Consider the following 26,215-nt stretch of genomic DNA (forward strand, 5'->3'; position numbering starts at 1 on the left):
ATTTATAATTTGGACAGAGCTCTAAATGCATTTTTGATTTATGTGTATCCCCCATGCAGTTACAACAAATCATTGGCGGTTGAGCAACATTTACTGTAAGACATGCACATTTAGCAGTGGATTTTAAAGGGCAAAGAAATTTATATTTCTTCATGTAAATGTAGGGAATCAATGCTGCAAATAACTGCAAAAGAAGCAATGTGATCAAGAGAGAAAAGTCATACCACTTCATAAGCCCAAATTCTGTTTATAATTTTGTCCCTGTCTAGGCTGCATTATAGACTTTCAGAGTTATGCCAGAATATGGTGAACATCCAGGTCAGAATTTCTACTTTACACACAAGAGGGCTAATGTGCTCAAGGGCATCAAGTACTCAGTGGTTCAGTTGGAAATTTAACCAACTTTCCAGATTCTTGCGTAGAAATCTTTGCACTATTACAGTTTTTTCCGTATTTCAGCTTCTTTCTCAGAAAAATATAAGGAGAGTGACAGAAGCTGTGGTGCTCAACGCAGTATTTTTAAATACATTAGACTATGCACTTCAAAGAGCTTCACAATATAAAAGCACTGTACACATTTCTACCTAGACCCAAACCTTGGTTCCACTGGCATGAAAAGATGGATTATAAGAGGTAGAGTCAAGTGTACCTATTTATCAAGAGCCTGCTATTAGCACAGGGCTTCCATCTCCCACCCATTTTCAGCTTTAATTCTCACAAGACACCATGACATTTTCTTATTTTCAGATGATGAAACTGAGGCTCAGAGAAGTTAAGGGGATTGTCAAGCTAGGATTTCAGACACCCATGGCCTGTCCTTATGTCACGGCTGCAGTGCCATTGGATACACCCAAATAGGATCTATCAGGCTCCTTAAAGGGAGACTGAATTTAATGTTTTCCTGCAGAGCAAGCACACCTGCCTCTTTAAGGTCTGACCCTAATTGTAAAACAGTTTTCTTCTTGCTGCAGTAGTAGGTGTCATATTAATCTTTCTTTCTGACCTCATTCTGGCAAGTTGTCTTGGAGAGAGGAATAAATAATGTTCCTGTAAATTGATTTATATGAACTCTAGAGATATGGTACTAGCAAAAAATACCAGGCCATGTCTGGGCCTCAGTTGGTAGATCAGAGGTGCCTCTGCCTTATTTGTCTCCATATCAAGTTCAGAATGATTCTGAAATGCCTACTTTCTTAACACCATATCTTCAGTCAAGCATTCTGCACTTGGACCTCTGCTGATCTGGCCTCAAATATAAAGCAATAATATCTTGCAATAGTCAGGAACAACCAGCTGTAGGAATCTGAACTTGAAGTGAAATATCAGACTGGAGCTTCCAAGATGAACAATCAGAACAAGGAAGATCAACCTTTAAATTTCGCAAGTCCCGAAATGAACTCTGGAAAAATATCCTATTTTAGAGCATCTTTCATTCTGAGATGCATGATTAGAGCCTGATGGTTTGGTTACACTTCTCATGTCCCCTTTGACTGTTACTAACAGCAGCTTTCATCCAGCTCAGCAGATACCCAAAGCAGAAGAGATCAGTTCAGTTCAGTTCAGTCGCTCAGTCATGTCCAACTCTTTGTGACCCCATGGACTGCAGCATGCCAGGCCTCCCTGTCCACCTCCAACTCCTGGAGTTTACTGAAAGTCATGCCCATTGAGTCGGTGATGCCATCCAACCATCTCATCCCCTGTCGTCCTCTCTCCACCTGCCTTCAATCTTTCCCAGCATCAGGGTCTTTTCCAATGAGTCAGTTCTTCTCATCAGGTAGCCAAAGTATTGGAGTTTCAGCTTCAGCATCAGTCCTTCCAATGAATATTCAGGACTGATTTCCTTTAGGATAGACTAGTTGGATCTCCTTGCAGTCCAAAGGACTTTCAAGAGTCTTGTCCAGCACCACAGTTCAAAAGCATCAATTCTTCGGCGGAAGAGATGGTGATGTCCATAACCTGGCAACTGTTTTAGTCATTTCCTCCTCAGTGGTAATTGCTTCGCCTTTAATTTGGCGGTCATTGTCCTGTTCTACTCAATGCAGAAGGTAGTTTTTGAACTCCTGGTATTTGATTAGTAGAAAGGACACACTCATTGGCCTAAAAATTACTAGTATTTTATAGAAGGAGAGGAAAGTAACATGGCCAAAACATGAAATGCAGTGTGGGATCATGTGTTAAAGCACTTGTTACCTGTAATTTCAATAGAAAATGAATGACGGAGGAATAAAAGGTTTAGGAAAGCATCCCAGAAAGCATTTGTATGAGAGTTTGATAAGCTAATCAGATGAGAAGACATGCATATCTAAGAAGACAAGTAGCCTGGCTCGGTGGATGGAGGTGTACAATTAACACATTTAATTGAAAGGCATTTGGGATGAGGCACTAGTTTGCGAAATGAGTGGGACAGAAGTTGAATAGAAAAATGCATTTAATTAAGAAGGAGCCTGAAAATTAAACTAAGAATCTGGCTGGCCTTCGTCATGAGTGTACCAGAGAACATTGGAAGATTTTAGAGCAGATGCCATGGGCATGCCAGAAAGGTTTCAGATGGCAGGCACAAATATGTCAGATAAGAATGACTTGTGAGAAAGGATAAGGAAGCGTATGTATTAAAAATGGTCCAGGAGTGAAAGCAACAGTTGAAGGGACTAAACAAAATAAGAAGAGAAAGAAATTGAGGGAAAGAGAAAGGAAAAAAAAAACATGAAGCAAGTCTTTTTGGGGAAGCCTAATAGAATCTTGGTAATAATTTCCTGCTAGTGTTGCCAGAGTTAACAAATAAAAATACACTTAATTTGAATCCAAAATAAATAATTAATATAGTTTTGATATAGGTAAGACCTACATATGCATAATTATACAGGGTTATTTGTTAGTTATTTGAAATTCAAATTTAACTAGGTATCCAGTATGTTATCTGGCAATCCTGTCTGGGGAATCTTCCTGTACCAATACTACTGCAAATTACAGAAACATGCAAAGAGCAATTGTTCTGGTGCTACAGAAAAATATGAATTTATATATTTAATGTCAGAAGTACAGACTAAAGTAAAAAAATGATGTATACAAATAATAAATACTGCATATTGAGGCTAAACTTGCATTAGGGAAGTTGCAGCATTCATTTAGGTAGGACTTTCTTAAAAACACACATTTGACCAGCAACTTTAAGAGGAAAAGTGGAAATTGTACAGTTTTAAGGGAGAAGATATAATTCCCTAGAATTTGTAGTTTCAATATGATAACAATAAGTTGTATTTCAGTGTTTTGAAGAGATTATAAGAACCAAAATGAATTTGGATGTATTTTTACAGCATAATGATGCCAATTTGACTAAACAACAGGACTGCCCAAGAAGGAGGTAAAAATAATTTGTTGTTCACTTTTTCATATTTTGGAAAGAAAATGATGATTAAATGTAAGTGTTAGGGAAATAAGTACTTGAAACTTCCTTAAGGACTAAGATTACACTAAAATTTCTAAGAAACTCAAGAGTTTATGTCAAAAGTTAAAAAGTGGTCATAGGCGCAACAAAAGCATTGAATAGTGCTTGATCAAAGAGCAATGCAGAAAGAAAAAAAAGACTTAAGTATATTTAAAAAGCGATCACTTCAATTTTGTATAACTTATGTAGAACATTTAGGAACAGAAAAAACCCATACAATACAACCAGCACGCTATAAAGAGTGGTTGGTGGTAGGATACATGCTTGATATATGAGGTTTTCTTAGAAGACTTGAAAGTGAATGACAAAAGGACTTGGTTTTAGTTGTGAAATTTTGACATCTATTTCTCCTTTCCTACTTTCTGCATAACCAGGTTCTACTTCCTCATATCACATGCTTATCATCATGCAAACTTTCTGGATTACTCTCACCACCAGTAATTCTTCTCCTTTCATAAACTCTCAAAACCATTTTACTAATTTTTTTAATAATGGCCTACAGATGTATCTGCTTCATTAGAAAGTCAACTATCTTCTTTCACCTTCATGAGAACAGGGATATAGTGATTTTATCCTTTGTATGTAGTTCTAAACACAGAAGAGTTGCTTCATGAACACTCCGTAAATTCAAGACAAAGATATGAAAGAAAACATCATAAAACCTTGAGTAGTTATTGAGTTTTGATTTAGGAACTAAATATAAAGCTCGTTTGTCTGAGGGCTTGAAACATGGAGGCTTGACTTGGAGCACGTTGTTCATATAGGCTTCTTATAGTACAAAGAAAACTGCTTTGAAGGAAAGGGTCCCCTCTGGTGAAGGACAATAGATAACAGACAGCTTGCAATGTTGCTCCTTCTTGTCTATACATCATGGCAGTTTTTAAAAATCCAGCATGACTGCCATATGACTTTCTAATGAAAGACATTTTCATTTTGATTGCTGTCAATTACTGAATAGTTATTTTCATAGAAAGAAACAACAGAACGGTTGTAGCAGTCAGAACTTTACATGAAATGAAATGTGATACCTAGAAGAATCCAGTCATTCCTTCAAATCGCTAATTTTCAGAATCATTTGGGAACAGATCAAAAGTAAAGATTTACAAGATGTACTGGTCATAATGTATTTTTTAAAAAACTCATTATTCCTACATAGATGAACGTTGCAATTTCCCTAATCTCATTTTAGTTTCAATGTGCAGTACTATTTATAGACATTATTTTTTTCACTTAACTCTGTATTTCTGATATTAGGTAAATATTATTGACTCATATTTTTTGTAGCAGCAAACCAATTGTTCCTTGACTGTCTCTATTTTGTAAGGCAATCATTGTCCTAGGGAGACTCCCCAAATGTGGTCATCAGATTCTTTAGGTGTCAGATGGAACCCAGGAATCTAAAATTGAAAGAAAATAAATCTCAAGGTGATTCTGTTTATCAGCTGTATTTTGGAATCACAAATCATTCTGTTGCCATGATTTCATATTTAAAGAAATTGAGACCTTGGAAGGTTAAAGAGATTTCTGAGTGAGTATCATGAAGTTTTCATTGTGGAAACTGAGCTGAAGAGCTCATCTAGCCTTTCAGCATCCTGGAACTTTTGTGTCTACACTTCTCCTGTGGTTATTTTCTTGGATGAATAAATCCTGTCTGATTGACCACCAAGTTCCTTTTAACATAAATGTGGCTGGGAATTAAGTTGAAGAAACCATGACAATCTGTCCCATGGAAACAATATTTTTGAAAATGGAAAAAATTCATAGGATTGCTGGAAATCAGGCATCAAAGAGTTATTTAAAGGTGAGATGTATATTAACTTATTTAAGCATTTAATTAATATATGAAAGAAATGGGCAAAATCTTCTTATCACAATGTGGGATCAAAATCCGATAGTCCCATCTAGAGTTCATTTCTTAAAGCTAAGTGTTACTAATAACTGTAATACACACACACACACACACACACACACACACACATATATATCAAGATTATGTATTTGATTAATTCCAGAATATATTATTGCCCTACCATTAAAAACAAATAACCCCCCCAAAACTCAAATGTGTTCCTACAATACCATAGTGTATTTTTCTCCACAGATAAGAAAATCTAAGATTAGGGATGGGGGGCATTTAATGAATAGTAGATCCAAGAGTAAAATTTATTTCTTTCATCTTACTGTCTCTAATATCTTACTTATTGATACACTTAAATTTTTCTTCCTTCTTTGAAAAAGTGTGTAAACTTATTGGATTGTATTAGTTGCTCAGTTGGGTTCAATTCTTTGTGACCCCATGGACTGTAGCCTGCCAGTCTCCTTTGTCCATGGAATACTCCAGGTATGAATACTGGAGTGGGTTGCCATTCTCTTCTCCAGGGGACCTTCCCAGCCTAGGGACTGAACATGAGTCTCCTGCATTGCAGGCTGAATCTATACCATCTGACACACAGTGGGCTCATGGTAAACTCATTTTATAAATATATATATGTATTCTATACAGTCTAAAATTATATATGCAAATATAAATCCACTTTAGGTAGAAAGTATTTGACTAGCAAGTGCAAGAAGTGTTTTATCTGGGTCAGAGCTGATACTCAAAATAAACCATGAAAAGAGATAGGTGACATAAGGATGAGTTCCCTTGTATGTTTTTTGCAAAACCAAACCAAGCAACAGCGGGTAAACACACCAAAAAATAACAACAATAAGAAAGCAAACCAAAGGAAAATTTTAAAAAAGGCTTCTTAATTTTCATATAGCAACAGGCAAATATCTGTTTCACCATAGTTCCTTATGTACTTAGGGCTCAGAAATCCCAAAGAAAAGAGCTAGAGAGTAAACATTGAAGAGAGCTATGATTCAGAGTATTGAACCAATTTTCCCTCAATATACCTTGTACATGTCACAACTATCATCCCCATACACACTCCTGCAAATCACAGAGCTGTATGATTAGAAAAGAGAGAGAGAAAAAAAAAAATTCCTTTTTCTGTTAGACACGCTCTAAAAGAGGTAAGCAGGAGAAAGAATTTTCTCTTGAATTAGAGAAAAAGTAGGCCAGAATAACAGGAGGCAAATTGACCATGAAGAATTACTGACTACAGAAGTCTAACCGGAGTAGATCTCACCCACATGCAGTCCGAAAGCCTAGACTGTGAAGAGCGCCTCCTAGAGGCAGGGGATACCAGTGAGGAAGGGAGCCTATTGACCTCAGAACTAGAGGCAAATACAATTACATAGGATGGAAATCCCTACCTCTTCAACTTTGCAAAGAAATGAGATAAGATGGCCATCTGACAGACGGAGATTACTGATGCAGTGGGCCTAGAAATCTAGGATAGAATTGCCAGGTAGAAAGTATATTTTGTTAAATATGAATTTTAAGTAAACAACTTTGGTGGGGGACTAGGGATATAATGGGGCTTCCCAGGTGTGCTAGTGGTAAAGAATACACCTGCCAATGCAGGAGACGTAAGAGACGTGGGTTTGATCCCCTGGGTCAGGAAGATCCCCTGGAGGAGGGCATGGCAACTCACTCCAGTATTCTTGCCTGGAGAATCCCATGGACAGAGGAGCCTGGCAGGCTACAGTCAATAGAACTGCAGAGACAGACATGACTGAAGTGACTTAGCACTCTCACACGCAATGGGGGTAAACCCTGGATATTCATTGGAAGGACTGAAGCTGAAGTTGAAGCTCCAATACTTTGGCCACCTGATGCAAAGAGCCAAATCATTGGAAAAGACCCTGATGCTGGGAAAGATTGAAGGCAAATGGAGAAGAGTGTGGCAGAGGATGAGTTGGTGGGATGACATCTACAACTCAGTGGACGTGACTTTGAGCAAACTCCTGGAGATAGTGAAAGGCAGGGAAGCCTGGCATGCTGCAGAGTCAGACACGACTTAGCAACTGAACAACAGTGTCTAAATATGTCCCAGGTGACATTTTGGGCATTTTTACCTTCAAATATTATTTGTTGTTTATTTAAAGTTACATTATAGTAGTGCACTATACTATATTATCAACAACTGTATTTTAGTTGATAATCTGGTAATCCTAACCTAGAGACATTCCAAGGGCCTATCTTAACAGAGAATGAGTTGTCAAATTGACTCTCCTAAGACGGTGAATGCAAGCATCACTGACAAATATATACAAGTGAATCATGTCAGACAGTAGTGGGTACAAATGGGACTGCATTAATAATAATCATCCTTGTGTAAACATCCAGGTTTATGAAGAAGCACTCACCTTTGTTAGCACTTTCCCGCATTCCCACACCCACCACATTCTGGATGGCTGGGACTTTGAGTTTTCTCTTCCTAATGCTCCTCCTCACCTGCTCTTCAAATCACTAGTGGTTACCACCTATGCTCAACCCCTTCAAGTTCCTCATCATCACCATTACTTTCTGGTGCTTATCTACTGGCATCTAAGACAAAACCTGGAAGAAGTCAGGGTGACACTGATTCCCCCAGAGAATCCAGTGCACCAAGACACCAAAACAAGGCTGTGCCTTGCAGGTTTATGGAGTAATTTTCCTTTCAATTCAGATCCAGACATTTTTCTATGACCATCAGAGGAACCCTATTTTTGCCCAATGATTTGCCAAAAAACTCCTCAAGACTTTGTTCTCCTTCAAGCCCTCACCTATCTCTCCAACATTGCCAGACACAAGGTGTGATGCCAGGCCCCAGGGCACTCTTACAACTTGCCCATCCATACACACTTCTTTTGGCATTTTTTTCATACACATCTCAGCTCTCTCTAAGCCCATGTGAAAATCACCTCACCAAAATCGTTTCACTGATTTGGGGAGCAGCTCATTTTAAAGCTGAGAACACTTCTAAACTGAAATAAATTTCTAGCAATTTCTAACCAATTGCCATATTTTGAATATTCAACAACACAAGATTAACATTCTTTAACATGCTGAATTTACATAAGCTCCAGCTGAAGCAATGGTATCTCAAGGGTCACAGCTGTCTAATATTACTTTCTGAAATTGGAAGATGTCCTGGTCACCTCAGATTTTGTATACAGACATAGTTCATCCCAGGTCATTCATTCACTCACCAAATGTTTAATGAGGACTTTTATATGAAAGGCACTACCAGAAAAGCAAAGATTTATTTAACAGGATAATGAATTTGGATCTCTTTTTTTAAAAGCTCTCATCCCTCTCTCTTTTGACCCACCTTAGCCTAAGTTACTCAGTCATTGCATTTCACAGTCTCAGATGGGAGAGCTGATTGCGTAATAGCAGAGAAATAAGAGTCTCTTGTTGTCTTTGAAGTTCCAAAACCTGTTGATGCTAAGGAACTGAGAGGAATATACATATTTTTTAGGAGTGATACAAGATGGTAAAACTAGGTAGGGTTAGACAGCTTTCCTTCCCTCCTCAGCTTCCATCTCCTCTATTATTAGGGGTATAAGATAAGCAAAATAAATAATGAAATGTAGTATGGATAAAGGTGGTTCATAAAAGAAAAGATTTGGCTAAAAAATTAATAAATTTCTGCCTAAAATATATCCTGCTGCTTAAAACTATGATCATTGTAAAAATTTGTCCTCTAACTTGTGGCAATTTTGAGTAATAGAGGACTTGAAGGATAACATGATGTGAGGAAAACAGGATTAAATCCTCTCCAGGGTACGTGAGAACTTACTGTTGGTCTACTTATAACCTTCTTTTGTATTAGAATCCTTACCTCTGATATGACTGGATTAGAACATTTAAAGAGGATAAATAATTTTATAATAATTTCTTCAGTTACTGGCCTTACCCTTTGTATCTTGGTCTCTTTTTGTAACATGGTTTTATTTCCTAGTGAAAGATTTGAAAAAGGCAAGGGATTAAAAGTAGCTTATCTAAGGAAGAATGGTAAACAGTGGAAAAGAATTAGAAAACCTTGACATTTATGAAAGAGGAGAGAATTGAGAATATTTCAGTGAGAAGAATAAAGGGGGGAAATGTTGGGCTGAACAATCTTTCAAATGTAAAATTTTATTATTTTATGGAAAAATGTCAAGATTCCAAGTGCTCACCAAATATGTGAGCAGCTAAAATTAAAACCAGGACTACACAAAACTTAACTACAGACAGTAAGTACAGCTTGAGCATGTTCAAGTTTTCCATTATTAATTTTTCTTCATTATACTCCTAAGAAGAATGGCTCCATTGAACTTATATGCGATCCTCCAAACTCTTCCCTTTCTCTAGAATCAGTCTACGTGTCAAGAGATTTTCAGAGTCCCAGCGAAATTTTCCTTGTCCTTTTCATAGCATTAGACATTACCAAAAGTTCCCACTAGCAGATATTAAGGCATTTATCTAAAACGATTCAAGTAATAAATGACATGTCATTGTTAACACAGAAGAGAGTTTGAAATCCATCTTCTCAGGAGTGCTAAGTTAATCAAATTGCTTATCCTCATATGAACCTAAGATCCATCCTCTAGACACTCTCCTCCTTCAATGAGAGAAAGAGAGCTTGGACTGCATGGCCCTAGGGATGAATGTGCCTTGCAATAAAGAGCAGTAGGGAGGAATATGGGAAGAAATAAAGGACACAATCACCACAGCCAACTATAGTTCATCTCACCTTGGGAAAGTCACTCCTAGTGTTTGGTGGTTGATATGTCTTTGGCACACAAAAGTGAAGTTTTGACCTCATTACATACTTGCATAAAATCTTTCAAAGACCCTTGGAAAATGTCAAATGAGTAACAGATAAAATTAAACTCTTTAGTGAAATTTTCCTCTCTAGGTTCATTTTATAAAAAATTCTTATTATTTCCTTTATGGTATACCTATTTACATTTTAAACTTCATTTCACATGACTCTCTTACATGTATTCTTTATTTCTGACATGTCTGGGCAGTTCTCAAATTTTACTTAAGTCCTCAATTGAAAGAAAAGTCATGTTTCTTATGATGAAGAATTTATAGGGAATTAGGTAGAATTAAAGGAGAAAAACAATTATTTCCTTCACACTGAGCCTCAAGAGCCAATGCAAGCAGTTTATATCTGCCCATAGAGATTCTAAACCATATGCAATGAAGACTATTCTGTTAGATGACAATGCAGTAACTCTGGGAATATTTCCTATTAGTTGTGATCTTTAACGGAGAAGGCGATGGCACCCCACTCCAGTACTCTTGCCTGGAAAATCTCATGGATGGAGGAGCCTGGTGGGCTGCACTCCATGGGGTGGCTAAGAATTGGACACGACTGAGCGACTTCACTTTCACTTTTCACTTTCATGCTTTGGAGAAGGAAATGGCAACCCACTCCAGTGTTCTTGCCTGGAGAATCTCAGGGACGGGGGAGCCTGGTGAATCTCAGGGACAGGGGAGCCTGGTGGGCTGCTGTCTATGGGGCCGCACAGAGTTGGACTTGACTGAAGCGACTTAGCAGCAGCAGCAGTGATATTTAAAAGATGAAACGAGAAGTGAAATCAGTACCTAGATGTTTAGTTAATAATTTGATTAACACTTTAAGAATCAATATACACATCTTTGTAGGAATTTCACAAGTAAGAGAAATTTCCTAATGAAAGAGACTCATAGAGGACAAAGGAGTAAAGGCTGTATACTGCCAAGGGATTATAATCACTTAAAGACACACTATTTAAAATATCAATTTAATGATGCTCACTTTTCATAGTGACCTAAAATTGTGATTCAATGGACAGAAAAAAAAATATTTAAAGATGAAGTTAACAAAGATAGCAATAGAAAGAGGTCAGTGTAATTTGGATTCTGGACCTATGCATCTTGAAATGTTTCAGTAAAAAGTCTTTAGAAATGAGAGAAGGGTTTTGTCTCATTTGTTTGTTCCAAGTTAATTTTCCTTTAACTGATGCTTATGCTTTAGTACAGAGTGTGTCAAGACTGTATATTGTCACCCTGCTTATTTAACTTATATGCAGAGTACATCATGTGAAATGCCAGGCTGGATGGAGCACAAGCCGGAATCAAGATTGCTGGGAAAAATATCAATAACCTCATATATGCAGATGACACCACCCTTATAGAAGAAAGCAAAGAAGAACTAAAGAGTCTCTTGAAAGTGAAAGAGGAGAGTGAGAAACATGGCTTAAAACTCAAAATTCAGAAAACAAAGATCATGGCATCCAGTCCCACCACTTCATGGCAAATAGATGGGGAAACATTGGAAACAGTGAGAGACTTTATTTTGGGGGGCTCCAAAATCACTGCAGATGGTGACTGCAGCCATGAAATTAAAAGGTGCTTGCTCCTTGGAAGAAAAGCTATGACCAGCCTAGACAGAATATTAAAAAGCAAAGTTACTTTGCCAACAAACGTCCGTCTAGTCAAAGCTATGGTTTTGTGCCTGGGTCCAGCCCCGGTGGATCCAGGGTGATTCGAAGGTGGGGGGGTGGAGTCGGCGTCTTTGGAAATAACTTATTTAATTACAGATAGAGAGGGATTAGAAGATTAGCAGAGAAAAAGAGGCTGAATAACTTGGTTCACATGGGAACCACCTACGTAGGCCACAGGCGTCTTCCCGTTCTCCCAAAGGAGAGGAGGCACTGAGGCCCCCCGGTCCGATCTTAGAAGCCCAGGCAAAATTAATAGGCTTGGTGGGTACCCATGCACCAGATGGGAATTTGGCCAGAAAATAGTAGGAGAGAAAAAGAGGCTGAATAACTTGGTTTATGTGGGATACCAATCAAATTCCAAGACAAGGAACTTGCACCATCTACGTTGGGCCACCGGTGCCACTTGAATATCGGAAGGTGCCCCTCCTTGGGCTCCTTCTTGCGTGGGCTTGAATACCGGGGCAAATAAGTAGACTTGGAGGGCACCCACGCTCCAGATGGGAATTCAGCCAGAAAAACGGGGAGCAGAAAAGAACAACATGAGGGAATCAGTCTTTCCAGAAACTGATCCGATTTCTTTATTTTTGGGTTTGCTTATATACCTTTTGTTACATATAGGGATGAATACAGAGTCACGTGGGGGTGAGCAGTACTGACCTTTATCAAAATCAGGTGCTTCACATAAAAAGGTCTTAGGGATTTTATGATCCTTTTTTTTTCTGATAACCAAAAACTTATTTTTTCCAAGGGTGTTTTTTCTTAAACCAGGCACCACCCTCCAAATAAAGTTACATTCCTATAGGGTGAGGGTGTAGTGAGTTACAATCAAGAAAGGAATTTATTTAACCCAAGGTTAACATGATTAATCTTTTTTTTTTCCTTGTTGATTGTTTTATTTTTTTTATATTTTTTTAAATTTTAAAATCTTTAATTCTTACATGCGTTCCCAAACATGAACCCCCCTCCCACCTCCCTCCCCATAACATCTCTCTGGGTCATCCCCATGCACCAGCCAAGCATGCTGTATCCTGCATCAGACATGGACTGGCGATTCAATTCTGACATGATAGTACACATGTTAGAATGCCATTCTCCAAAATCATCCCACCCTCTCCCTCTCCCTATGAGTCCAAAAGTCTGTTATACACATCTGTGTCTTTTTTCCTCTCTTGCATACAGGGTCGTCATTGCCATCTTTCTAAATTCCATATATATGTGTTAGTATACTGTATTGGTGTTTTTCTTTCTGGCTTACTTCACTCTGTATAATCAGCTCCAGTTTCATCCATCTCATCAGAACTGATTCAAATGAATTCTTTTTAACGGCTGAGTAATACTCCATTGTGTATATGTACCACTGCTTTCTTATCCATTCATCTCCTGATGGACATCTAGGTTGTTTCCATGTCCTGGCTATTATGAACAGTGCTGCGATGAACATTGGGGTACATGTGTCTCTTTCAATTCTGGTTTCCTCGGTGTGTATGCCCAGCAGTGGGATTGCTGGGTCATAAGGTAGTTCTATTTGCAATTTTTTTAAGGAATCTCCACACTGTTCTCCATAGTGGCTGTACTAGTTTGCATTCCCACCGACAGTGTAGGAGGGTTCCCTTTTCTCCACACCCTCTCCAGCATTTATTGCTTGCAGATTTTTGGATCACAGCCATTCTGACTGGTGTGAAGTGGTACCTCATTGTGGTTTTGATTTGCATTTCTCTAATAATGAGTGATGTTGAGCATCTTTTCATGTGTTTGTTAGCCATCCGTATGTCTTCTTTGGAGAAATGTCTATTTAGTTCTTTGGCCCATTTTTTGATTGGGTCGCTTATTTTTCTGGAATTGAGCTGCATAAGTTGCTTGTATATTTTTGAGATTAGTTGTTTGTCAGTTGCTTCATTTGCTATTATTTTCTCCCATTCAGAAGGCTGTCTTTTCACCTTGCTTATATTTTCCTTTGTTGTGCAGAAGCTTTTAATTTTAATTAGATCCCATTTGTTTATTTTTGCTAACATGATTAATCTTAAAGGTTAATACTTATTTCTCCTATATGCTAGTTATATTCATTATAAGGGCAGGGAATATGGAGATTTAGCAGCAAACATCAGCCCAACAAATGAAAATCCTTTCACCAATGTTCCCCTTAAGATCTATTTAGTCTTAAGATAGTGATAAAGTTACATTTTTACGTAGCAAGGACACAGTGATTTATAACAAAGTACAGTGATCTATTACAAAAAAGAAAATTCATTAACTCAAAAAGTCTAGTATTGCTAACCTTAAAAACTACTATATTTCCTTTTCTGTAGTCCAAATACATTGATTAATATATTCCCAGGTGCCTAAGGATATGGAGGCCTGGTGGCAATCATTGACTCAAGAAGAAGAAAAAGCCCTATGCTAATTAAGACTCTCAAAATACTCCAAAACTCTGTGCTGTTTATGGTTTAGAGGTAGTAATCCTGTCACACAAGTTAGTCTGTCAGCAGAGAGGTTTAACCTGAAACACCCTTGTCACACCCAGGGTAGGGAATTAGCAGCAATTATTGGCACAACAAATGAAAAACCCTTCACCAATATAATTCCTAACCAACCCACTATACTAATAATTTTCAACTCCCCCAAAGAATTTGCCTTTAGTAAGTCTAAAATATCTCATGCTCTCAGGTTGGGAGGCTGTAAACAATCACATGTGGCCGGACGAACCTATACAGGCAGGCTAGATAACCTTCAGAGGAGTCTGTAAGCTGATATACTCTTGTCATGCCCAAGAATTTTTATTGCCTTGGGGCTGCATGTTTACTCCTTCTCTGAGAGAAACGGCTATGGGGGAGAGCCCCCTGTAAAGTCAGAGGTGTAGGTGAGAGCATAAAACAGACTCTGGTTTTGGGGTTAGATGCTTGGGAGCAGGGGGTTTCCTGAGGCTTGATCACGCCTTTGCGTATGCCAAGCCTCCTTCCTCATGACCTTTGCCATGGGCGGAGTTCCTCGGCAGTTTTTCCAGTAGTCATGTATGGATGTGAGAGTTGGATTATAAAGAAAGCTGAGTGCTGAAGAACTGATGCTTCTGAACTGTGGTGTTGAAGAAGACTCTTGAGAGTCCCTTGGACTTCAAGGAGATCCAACCAGTCCATCCTAAAGGAAATCAGTCCTGAATAGTCATTGGAAGGACTGATGAAGCTGAAACTCCAATACTTTGGTCACCTGATGCAAAGAACTGACTTATTAGAAAAGACCCTGATGCTGGGGAAGGTTGAAGGTGGGAGGAGAAGGGGACAACAGAGGATTAGATGGTTGGTTGGCATTATGGACTCAATGGACGTCAGTTTGAGAAAGTTCCAGGAGTTGGTGTAGACAGAGAAGCCTGGCTGTGGTCCATGGGGTCACAAAGAGCTGGACACAACTGAGTGACTGACCTGAACTGAACTATGCTTTAATAATTCTGATCGTGGTTCAGAGATGATGTTACACAGTTAAATGAAAATCCACTGGACACAACTTCGTGTTACTTTTATGAACATTTGTCTGGAATTCAAATTGGAAGTACTCAAAATCCTTAGGAGTCTAGAAATGGGGAAAATACATTGAAAAATAATCCCCAGCACTTTCTAACAAAACTCTCATTTTACATGGAAGAACAATGGAAAAATAAGACTTGATTTACAACAAAGTTCCTAAGGGCAATGGTGAAGGTTGAAATTATTTGTGAAAACATTTTATAAATATGAAAAAAAAAATTCAACTCAATTTTTAGGGGCACATTTTCCCCCTTCTACTATCAGACTAACCTTCCCACTGTAAATGATGAGAATGAAACCAACATACATACATACGTACGTGTATACTCATATATACATATATCAAATGCCTTACAGAATTAGACAACAACTAACGCAAGAACATTGTTCTTGAGAGAATGAACCTGTCCAAGGGCAGTCCCTCTGTCAATGCTGTCTTCTTCCTGGGGACAAATTTCTGACCACAGTGCAATGAAGTGGAGTCCAAATAAGTCATGTAGTCCTGCTGAGGGAAGAAGGCAAAAGTCAGAGTTTGGGTCAGATAAAGCAGCTGTAATGTATAAATAAGCGCAATATAGAAGAAAGGAGTCCAGAGATGTAAATGAGACATTCTCCCAAAGTTCTTGGCTAAGACTTGCCTATCTATACACAGAATGAGACTGTACAGTGCTACCAGAAACCAGCAGCTGAAGCTGAGAGTGATGCGTAGATACTAGAAGTTGAGGTGTGCTAGGGACATTGGTGTTCCAACCCACCCCTAGGACACTGAGCATCTAATTAGACATTCTACCAAGGCCATGCTTTAGGAGTTATAGCCTCATTTGAGAAGATTTCTATAGATCTACACTAACACAATCAGAAACTGGGTCTTGGTTATATCTGCCTAGGAGATTGATTTCAGAGATTGTGCCTTGCTAATTTAGAAAAGTTTGGAAAATGTACGGGGCTTTCCCCAGGTATAACAGACATAAAATCAAACCTATCCAAGTTCAAGATGATCAGTCAGTAATTGCACTGACCACTAAAATAAAAATCAATGCTTTAGAAGACCAGAGCAGAACCTAGAACCTCCACAATGTATAAGCCACAGTTTCCATTATAAATTTTTGTAAAATTACCAGTTACTCAAAGAAAGATTAAATGTGTTCCATCCTTAAAAAGTGGTCAAAAGAAGCCAACCAATAATGGCAAAAATTTGGATTTATCAGATTGTGTCTAAGTATTCAGATAATTATAAATTATATTAGAAAGTAAATCAGTTTTAATAATATAATAGACTTTGAAAAAATTTGAAGAGAATTTTGAAAAAAAATTTGGAAAGAACTATTGCAAACCATAAAAGAAAACCAAATTAAATTCTTCATCTTAATATTATAATTGAAATAAATTAACTATGACCAGTGTACTATTGGATTATACTACAAAGTATAAAATAAAAATCCACGACATGATATTGAAACTTTTTTTATAAAATGGTGAGAAATTAAATTGTTAAATATTTGAATATTATATAATAAATGATGTCAGGGTTTGAGTCTTTCACTTTAAGAGAAGATTTGGGAATTCATATAGTAGAGTGAGAATTATTGACAACACTGGGCATTCTAACATTGGATTAATTATGGGGCATTGAGTGTCATGGTATAAATAAATCTTACCATGTATTTTAAGGCTGTTGGTAATTATAAATGCTAATGAGATCAAAGTGGCTGAGAATATTTTCTAAAAGTAGATGTGGGGAAAGAATATTAATTTATTGGGCTCAAGATGAAATAATGAAAGGTAATCATGGCAGATGAAGAACGTTTATTTCACAAATTTAGTCAAAGCTGTATAGCTGAGACCCAAGAAGCAATGGTTCTGTGCATTTTGAGGTGGTCTCCAGAGAAGCGATTCAAACTTGTTTTCCTATATGATATACAAAGACTCTTCATAAAAATGATTCAATGCTTCTTTGTCATCATATCTTTTCTCTTTTACTCATCTATTTACACTTGTCAAGAAAACTTAAGAACTCAGTGGTTCCTAATAGGATGGGCTTGACGTTTTTATTTCCCACTATTCAAAGAGAGTTCATATCTTGAAGTGTTCACTGAGGCAGTAATGGCTTATACAGGTATGAATCCCTCATTACCTTGATGGATTTGCAGGGAAGGGCAAGTAACATTCAGAAGTCTCTAAGGCACATTTCCCCCTTCCCCCACCAACTTTGCAACTTGATGGTTGAAGAATTGCTTTTGCTGTGTGCCTGCTTTCATGTAACCGGAAGTTGGAGCAGCCTCAGTCTGTGCTAATCTGGACATTTTAAAAAGTGTTAATTTTCCATAAGCTTTTCATTACTCATTTTTTAAAACTGATTGAGTAGCTGTATGACTACTCTGTCATTCACTCTGAAAACTGATCTATTTTCATTGTAAAAGAAAAAAAAAATACAATCTCTTGTTAATCATCTTATTTAACACTGCTTCACCCAGAAAAGATTCAATCATCCTGGGAACCAGGCTGCAATCCAATCTTTTTTCCATTTACAATAAGCAAATTCAATTCCCCACATCTCTGTCTTAAAGGAAATTTAAATGTCGATGAAGCTGATGAGCTTGTAATTTGACACTTGGATGTTGTCTCCAGTGAACTAAAGATGATGAATCATTATTGATTCCCATTGAATTGAATAAATATGAGTATATCCTCAGGGATCAAACATTTTCAGTTCACTCAATGACAACATATGAAGACATGGTTCCAATTTTTGACATCTCATATTTAACAAAATTAACAAAATCGATAAAATTCTCCAGTCTCAATCATGAAGCTATGAATACTCCATGATACATACGTTTTGCTTAGAAAATATTATCATTATGAATTAAGCTTGTAATTGTAAAAAATATATGTGTGTGTGTGTGTGTGTGTGTGTGTATTTTTTCCTATTTGGACTAGTAATCTAATTGAAACTGCCCATATCTTTTCTCCAAAGATAATGTTTAGAATTAAAGTCAGTATAGTAAGATTACTTTTGATAATATCATTGATATTTTTAAGCCCAAGGTTAATTAATAAAATAATGTTTACCTCAGTCACTATAAAGTGTGAATAAATGTTTAAGCTTTAGCTCTGGCATTAGTATCAGGTATGGATTATGGATCAGTTCCATTCCTTACCAGTTTAGCTACATAGTCACTTTGAACCTCAATTTTCTTCATTGGAAAATAAAAAACTTGCCTCAAAGAAATTCACCAAGTTTAAATGAAATTATATCTGTGGATCTTGTGTTTTATTGTATATGTAGTTATATTTGTGTGCACAAACCATATTGCCTGCTAAATTGTGAGGGCTTAAAAATATTTCTGCTTAAATACTTTATCCATTTTTAATAATTTTTGTTCTAAACTTTTTTTGTAATTTGATATAACATTTCTTTCATTTTTAGTTGTCCTAAGAGCCCATTTTGATAGCTTTTGAATGATACTTAAAAGAGCAAGTCTTCCTTCACAATTAATTTTTACTTTGATTTAATTTAGAACTTTGCAATTCACAGTGTGTCTTTACACATCTCAGTGATACTGGAGTATTAACATCATTGGGCTAAATATCTTCATTTCACACGTTAGGAGGAACTGGGCATTTAGAGAATACACCAAATTGACTATAGTTTCAAATGTGTAAGTGATGGATCAGAGGATAGCGACTGTACCTTTTCAACCTAACATGGAAGTTTTGGGGAAAGGTATTAGGCAAAATGCTGTTGCAGACATTTCTAACTGTGAACCTCTGTCAATTCTCTCCTTCCTTTCAGCTGTATACATCTGAGCCCTTAGACAATCAGAGACTGTGTTTGCCAGCCTCCTTTCTAATACCAGACACTTTAAGACTAAGTCCAGGGAAATGATATGGAGTCAGAACCATGTGAGCAATTTGGAATCATGGTGCTAACAGAACTGTGGGTGCCTCATCCCTTTCCTTTTCATTTTTCCCTCTTTGGGGGAGGATATTATATTTGTTTACGATTAAAAAAAGAAAATATGTGAGCATGCTTCTCAATGTCAAAAGCTTTTCTAAGGGAAAGAAGTAGTATTGGGTTGACCAGAAGATTTTTTTCAAGTTTTTCTGTAATATTATGAAAAAACCTGAATGAACCTTTTGACCAACCCAAAACATCATGAAAATGTACAGCACTGTGGTTCTCTTTTTTTATTTAATTGAAATATGGTTGATTTACAATGTTGTGTTAATTTCTGCTGTCCAGTAAAATGATTCAGATGTGTGTGTGTATACATACACATACTTTTTAATATTATTTTCCATATGCTTTATTATGGGATATTAAATATAGCTCCCTGTGCTATACAATAGGACCTTGCTTTTTATTTGGTACTCTTATTAGCTGTAATAGGTTTGGTTTCAAATGTTAAAAGAATGCAAGCTTAACATATCTCAGTTTTCCAACAGTTAACTCAGTGACCCTGGAGAGGAGTGGACTCAGCAATAATGTTTGACTGGAAAGAACATGAGGCTTTTTATTAAAACATGATATGGAAGTGAAAAGTTAACTTTTAGTTGAGAAGTCTGAAGCAAAAGTTTCATATCATTGCCCAGATAGTTAGTCTTTCAACTTTGCATGAAGTGGATATATAGAGAGGAGCTAAAAAATTCTCTGGTAAGCTTTGAACTTGTTCATGTGCCAAAACTCTATCATTTTATATTTTGATTATTCTTTACTGGACCTTTGCTCCATCTAGAGATGTAAGGAGGAAAAAGCTATGTCTATGAATCCTAAATAGGTTTGGGTTCTATATTTACCCAATGTAAGACACTGAAAAAACTACTTAACCAAATCTCTAGATGTAATGTAAATACAAAGTATTACCTACTAGGCATTTATGAGTTTTCAATATAGTGAAAGCATCAGGAATAATAAAAAAATTATCATTATTTGAGAGCAAGTTATATGCATTTGATATCTGTTTTATGGGTCCCAATTTGGTCTAATATTAATATAATATAACTCAAATGTATACTTTAAAAATTTTTATCAGCACATTGAAAAACATTTAAGAGCAAAATCAGTGTAACACTTTTTGTAATTCAATATGCCCAAAGATAATCTCAACAGGCAAATAATATGAAAAATGTTAATAAAATAGTTAATAACCTTACACACACCAAGTTTTTATAGTCAGATACAGTGGAAACAGTGTCAGACTTTACTTTTTGGGGCTCCAAAATCACTGCTGATGGTGATTGCAGCCATGAAATTAAAAGATGCTTACTCCTTGGAAGAAAAGCTATGACCAACCTAGATAGCATATTCAAAAGCAGAGACATTACTTTGCCAACAAAGGTCTGTCTAGTCAAAGCTATGGTTTTTCCTGTAGTCATGTATGAATATGAGAGTTGGACTGTGAAGAAAGCTGAGCACCGAAGAATTGATGCTTTTGAACTGTGATGTTGGAGAAGACTCTTGAGAGTCCCTTGGACTGCAAGGAGATCCAACCAGTCCATTCTAAAGGAGATCAGTCCTGGGTGTTCTTTGGAAGGAATGATGCTAAAGCTGAAACTCCAGTACTTTGGCCTCCTCATGCAGAGTTGACTCATTGGAAAAGACTCTGATGCTGGGAGGGATTGGGGGCAGGTGGAGAAGAGGACGACATAGGATGAGATGGCTGGATGACATCACCAACTCGATGAACACAGGTTTGATTGAACTCTGGGAGTTGTTGATGGACGGGGGGCCTGGCATGCTGCAATTCATGGGGTCACAAATGAATGGGGTCGGACACAACTGAGCTACTGAACTGAACTGAACTGACAAATATTCCACTTACAGCACCTCTCAGCCTGGATAAGCCACATCTTAAGTGTTCAGTTGCTGTAAGCAGTAGCTATTGGACAGTGATAATATATATGATTTAACACAAAGTAGTTATTCAGGATCAAGATGTGTTTTCAGTGAATAATCATCTAAGTTATAGATAAACCAGAAGAGATGAGATCAAAAGTAGTTTGGGGTCCACATGTGCACACTGCTATACTTAAAATGGATAACCAAAAAGGACCTACTGTATAGCACATGGAATTCTGCTCAATATTATGTGGCAGCCTGGATGGGAAGGAGTTTGGGGGAGAATGGACACATAGATGTGTATGGCTGAGTTTCTCTGCTGTTCACCTGAAACTATCACTACACTGATAATTGGCTATATTCCAATATAAAATAAAAAGGTAAAAAATATACTTGTCTTAGGCAGTACTTTATTATACAGAAAATGATACACAATTGAAGTAGAATAAACGAACTGAAATTGTAATTACTGAGAGTGTATAAATTCATTTGGCTTCCCAGTGGTGCTAGTGGTAAAGAATCTGCCTGCCAGTGCTGGAGATGTAGGAGACACAGGTTCAATCCCTGGGTCTGCAAGATACCCTGGAGTAGGAAATGGCAACCTGCTTTACTATCCTGAACAGGATCTGAATCAAAATAGATGTTGCTATATACATTATTAACTAATCACAAATAGGCTTAAATGGTATTCTACTAGACCATAAATGGGAAGATCAGACACTGAGTTTGAACTAATCAAACCATTTTTTGAACAAATCCAATGATTTTCTTAAACCTCAGAGGCTAGCTATAAAATGGAGTCTTTTCTGTAAGTTGGACCATTTTAGCTGATAAGTTCCATGCTTTCTTTGTCTGTTTTTATTTATGTATAATAAATAGATACATATTACTTATGGTAGGGACATATTTATGAGAATACAAATTTGTAATATTATTTATACATTTGGGAATTCTCTTGGACAAATTCAGAATATCCCTGAGGATATGTAACTTTAAAACATTCTTTAACTGTTAGGTAAATGTAAGATTTCTGCCTTCAGGCATCTAAAAAATTGCTATTCCTGGCACTAAACAATCCCAATCAAATACAAAATGAATATTAAAATATTTTTGCCCAAATTATCTATTATCCCTGTGGGGTAAACCATGGCATAAAATTTCTTCAAGTTTAAAAAAAATTTTTTTCTGATGCTATAATAAATTAATTAAAACATAAAACACAAGTATGATATTTGTTATAATTATATGAGGGCTATTTTATGAGATGAACAATAGTCTACATTAATCAACTGAGAAAAGTTATAGCCAATAACAGAGTCTCATAAGTTAGCCTGTATTAATAAAAATAGAGAATACATATAGTTACTATATACCCTCAACAGCAATTTAGAAAATATAAGAAAAATACTGTATTAACAAAAATTAGTGACAAAATATAAGTATGTAGGAATAGCTTTATGAAGTCAAAAAATGAATGTATATTTAATAAGAGATTCAACATCTTGTTCTTAGATGGTACACTAAAAATTACAAAGATTTTAATTATTATTTAATCATTTAAAGTATTTATTTAATTTATTTCAAAATGACTTAAGAGTTTCTGAAGTTTCTTGTAAAAATAGTCAAGCATATATTTTAAAAGTTTAAGGAAGAAATTAATATACAACATATTGGAAGAATTATAAGGCTATAATGAACAGTTTTATATCAGAATACTGAGACCTCTCTGAAACCACATAATGGAAGAATTATTCCACAGATCATGCTAGAGCAGAATAACAACGTTTTCAGATTATTTTTAAGGCTATCCTTTAACGTCAAGATTTATTATGTTAAAGGAAATAGTAGAAGGCTAGGAGAACTGCAGGTGGTTTTTTTTGTTTGTTTATTTGTTTTTCTTCTGTCCCTTTGTCCCTACCAGTTTTAAAGCTACTTTGAAGGACACTTAGCTTTTATAAAAGGACAGTAAATATTTTCTGGACAAGATGCTAGAGAAAGGTTCAGTCAATAAAGTGCTAACAGTCACGACACAGGTAGAGGCTTGACATTTGCTTTCACTTCTGTGTTTATCATTTTATGACACTGCATTTTATACAAAGAAACGTATGCTTCAGTTCAGTTCAGTTCAGTCGCTCAGTCGTGTCCGACTCTGCAACCCCATGAATCGCAGCACACCAGGCCTCCCTGTCCATCACCATCTCCCGGAGTTCACTCGGACTCATGTCCATCGAGTCAGTGATGCCATCCAGCCATCTCACCCTCTGTCGCCCCCTTCTCCTCCTGCCGCCAATCCCTCCCAGCATCAGAGTCTTTTCCAATGAGTCAACTCTTTGCATGAGGTGGCCAAAGTACTGGAGCTTCAGCTTTAGCATCATTCCTTCCAAAGAAATCCCAGGGCTGATCTCCTTCAGAATGGACTGGTTGGATCTCCTTGCAGTCCAAGGGACTCTCAAGAGTCTTCTCCAACACCATAGTTCAAAAGCATCAATTCTTCGGTGCTCAGCTTTCTTCACAGTCCAACTCTCACATCCATACATGACCACTGGAAAAACCATAGCCTTGACTAGACGAACCTTAGTTGGCAAAGTAATGTTTCTGCTTTTCAATATGCTATCTAGGTTGGTCATAACTTTTCTTCCAAGGAGTAAGCGTCTTTTAATTTCATGGCTGCAGTCACCATCTACAGTGATTTTGGAGCCCCCCAAAATAAAGTCTGACACTGTTTCTACTGTTTCCCCATCTATTTCCCATGAAGTGATGGGACCAGATGCCATGATCATTTTCTGAATGTTGAGCTTTAAGACAACGTTTTTACTCTCCTCTTTCACTTTCATCAAGAGGCTTTTTAGCTCCTCTTCACTTTCTTCCATAAGGGTGGTGTCATCTGCATATCTGAGGTTATTGATATTTCTCCCAGCAATCTTGATTCCAGCTTGTGTTTCTTCCAGTCCAGCGTTTCTCATGATGTACTCTGCATATAAGTTAAATAAGCAGGGTGACAATATACAGCCTTGACGCTCTCCTTTTCCTATTTGGAACCAGTCTGTTGTTCCATGTCCAGTTCTAACTGTTGCTTCCTGACCTGCATACAGATTTCTCAAGAGGCAGGTCAGGTGGTCTGGTATTCCCATCTCTTTCAGAATTTTCCACAGTTTATTGTGATCCACACAGTCAAAGGCTTTGGCATAGTCAATAAAGCAGAAATAGATGTTTTTCTGGAACTCTCTTGCTTTTTCTATGATCCAGAGGATGTTGGCAATTTGATCTCTGGTTCCTCTGCCTTTTCTAAAACCAGCTTGAACATCAGGAAGTTCACGGTCCCCCTATTGCTGAAGCCTGGCTTGGAGAATTTTGAGCATTACTTTACTAGCATGTGAGATGAGTGCAATTGTGCGGTAGTTTGACCATTCTTTTGCATTGCCTTTCTTTGGAATTAGAATGAAAACTGACCTTTTTCAGTCCTGTGGCCACTGCTGAGTTTTCCAAATTTGCTGGCATATTGAATGCAGCACTTTCACAGCATCATCTTTCAGGATTTGAAACAGCTCAGCTGGAATTCCATCACCTCCACTAGCTTTGTTTGTAGTGATGCTTTCTAAGGCCCACTCGACTTCACATTCCAAGATGTCTGGCTCTAGATTAGTGGACTGAAATTATACCTTTGCATTTACTTTGCTGCAGTAAAAATAATAAATGGGTCATTTTATCAGGTACATTTCTCTGCATCATTCAGGGAACATAAGATTTTTTCCATTTTTAATCAGTTAATCAGATGAAATACACTGATTCTATCTACCTTCTGTTTCTGATTAACTCCACTGGTGATTTTTCATTAGATTCAATTTTCTAATATTTATTTAATGAATGCCTTTTCTTTATCTTAATTCCCTACCTGTTTTGGCTAGAACCCCTAGTACTAAGATGAATGAGAGTGATGAGAATATTCACCCTTCTCTTGTTCTTAATAGAAGAAGGAAAATATTTAGTCTTATACCTGGAGTTTTTCATAGGAGACTTTACTGAGTTAAAGAAGTTCTCTTGAGTTTCTAGTTTGTATTTTTCTTTTCATGAAAAGAAAATAGTCTTTTATCAAATGCTTCAAATAAGGATCCATTGAGTTTATCACACTGTTTTTGTCTTCTTTTATTAATGTGATATATTAATATAATAATGATTCTCCAGGCAAGAATACTGGAGTGATGCCATGCCCTCTTCCAGGGATCTTTCTGACCTAGGAACTGAACCAGCATCTCTTATGTCTCCTGCATTGGCAGGAGGGTTCTTTACCACTAGGGCACCAGGGAGTGTTAAACTATTGTTCCTGATTGTTTTGGTCATATACCCTGGGGATACTGCTGCTTTCACTCTGTGAGCTGAGTCAGGTAAAATAAACACAAACTCTGGATGTGAGAGTTGGACTTACGGGGAGGGAGGTGAGAGGTGGGCTCAGGATGGGGAACACATGTACACCCGTTGGCAGATTCATGTTGATGTATGGCAAAACCAGTACCAATATTGTAAAGTAACTAGCCTCCAATTAAAATAAATAAATTTAAATTTAAAAAAAGACAGAAAGAAAGCTGAGCACCGAAGAATTGATGCTTTTGAACTGTGGTGTTGGAAAAGATTCTTGAGAGTCCCTTGGACTGCAAGGAGATCCAACCCATCCATCCTAAAGGAAATCAGTCCTGAATAGTCATTGGAAGCACTGATGTTGAAGCTGAAACTCCAGTACTTTGACTGCCTGATGCAAAGAGCTGACTCATTTGAAGAAACCCTGATGCTGGGAAAGATTGAAGGCAGGAGGAGAAGGGGATGACAGAGGATGAGATGGTTGGATGGCATCACTGGCTCAATGGACATGAGTTTGAGTAAACTCCAGGAGTTGGTGATGGACAGGGAGGCCTGGTGTGTGGCAGTCCATGGAGTTGCATAGAGTCAGACACAACTGAGCGACTGAACTGAACTGAACTGATAAGAGGGTTTTTCCAGGGAGCAGCTAGGCAGGTAATATAGTAACAATTCTCTGGGATGGGACTTTAAGGGAGCTATAATTACCTA

Source organism: Ovis canadensis, chromosome 4, assembly GCF_042477335.2.
Source record: "Ovis canadensis isolate MfBH-ARS-UI-01 breed Bighorn chromosome 4, ARS-UI_OviCan_v2, whole genome shotgun sequence".
NCBI lineage: Eukaryota > Metazoa > Chordata > Mammalia > Artiodactyla > Bovidae > Ovis > Ovis canadensis.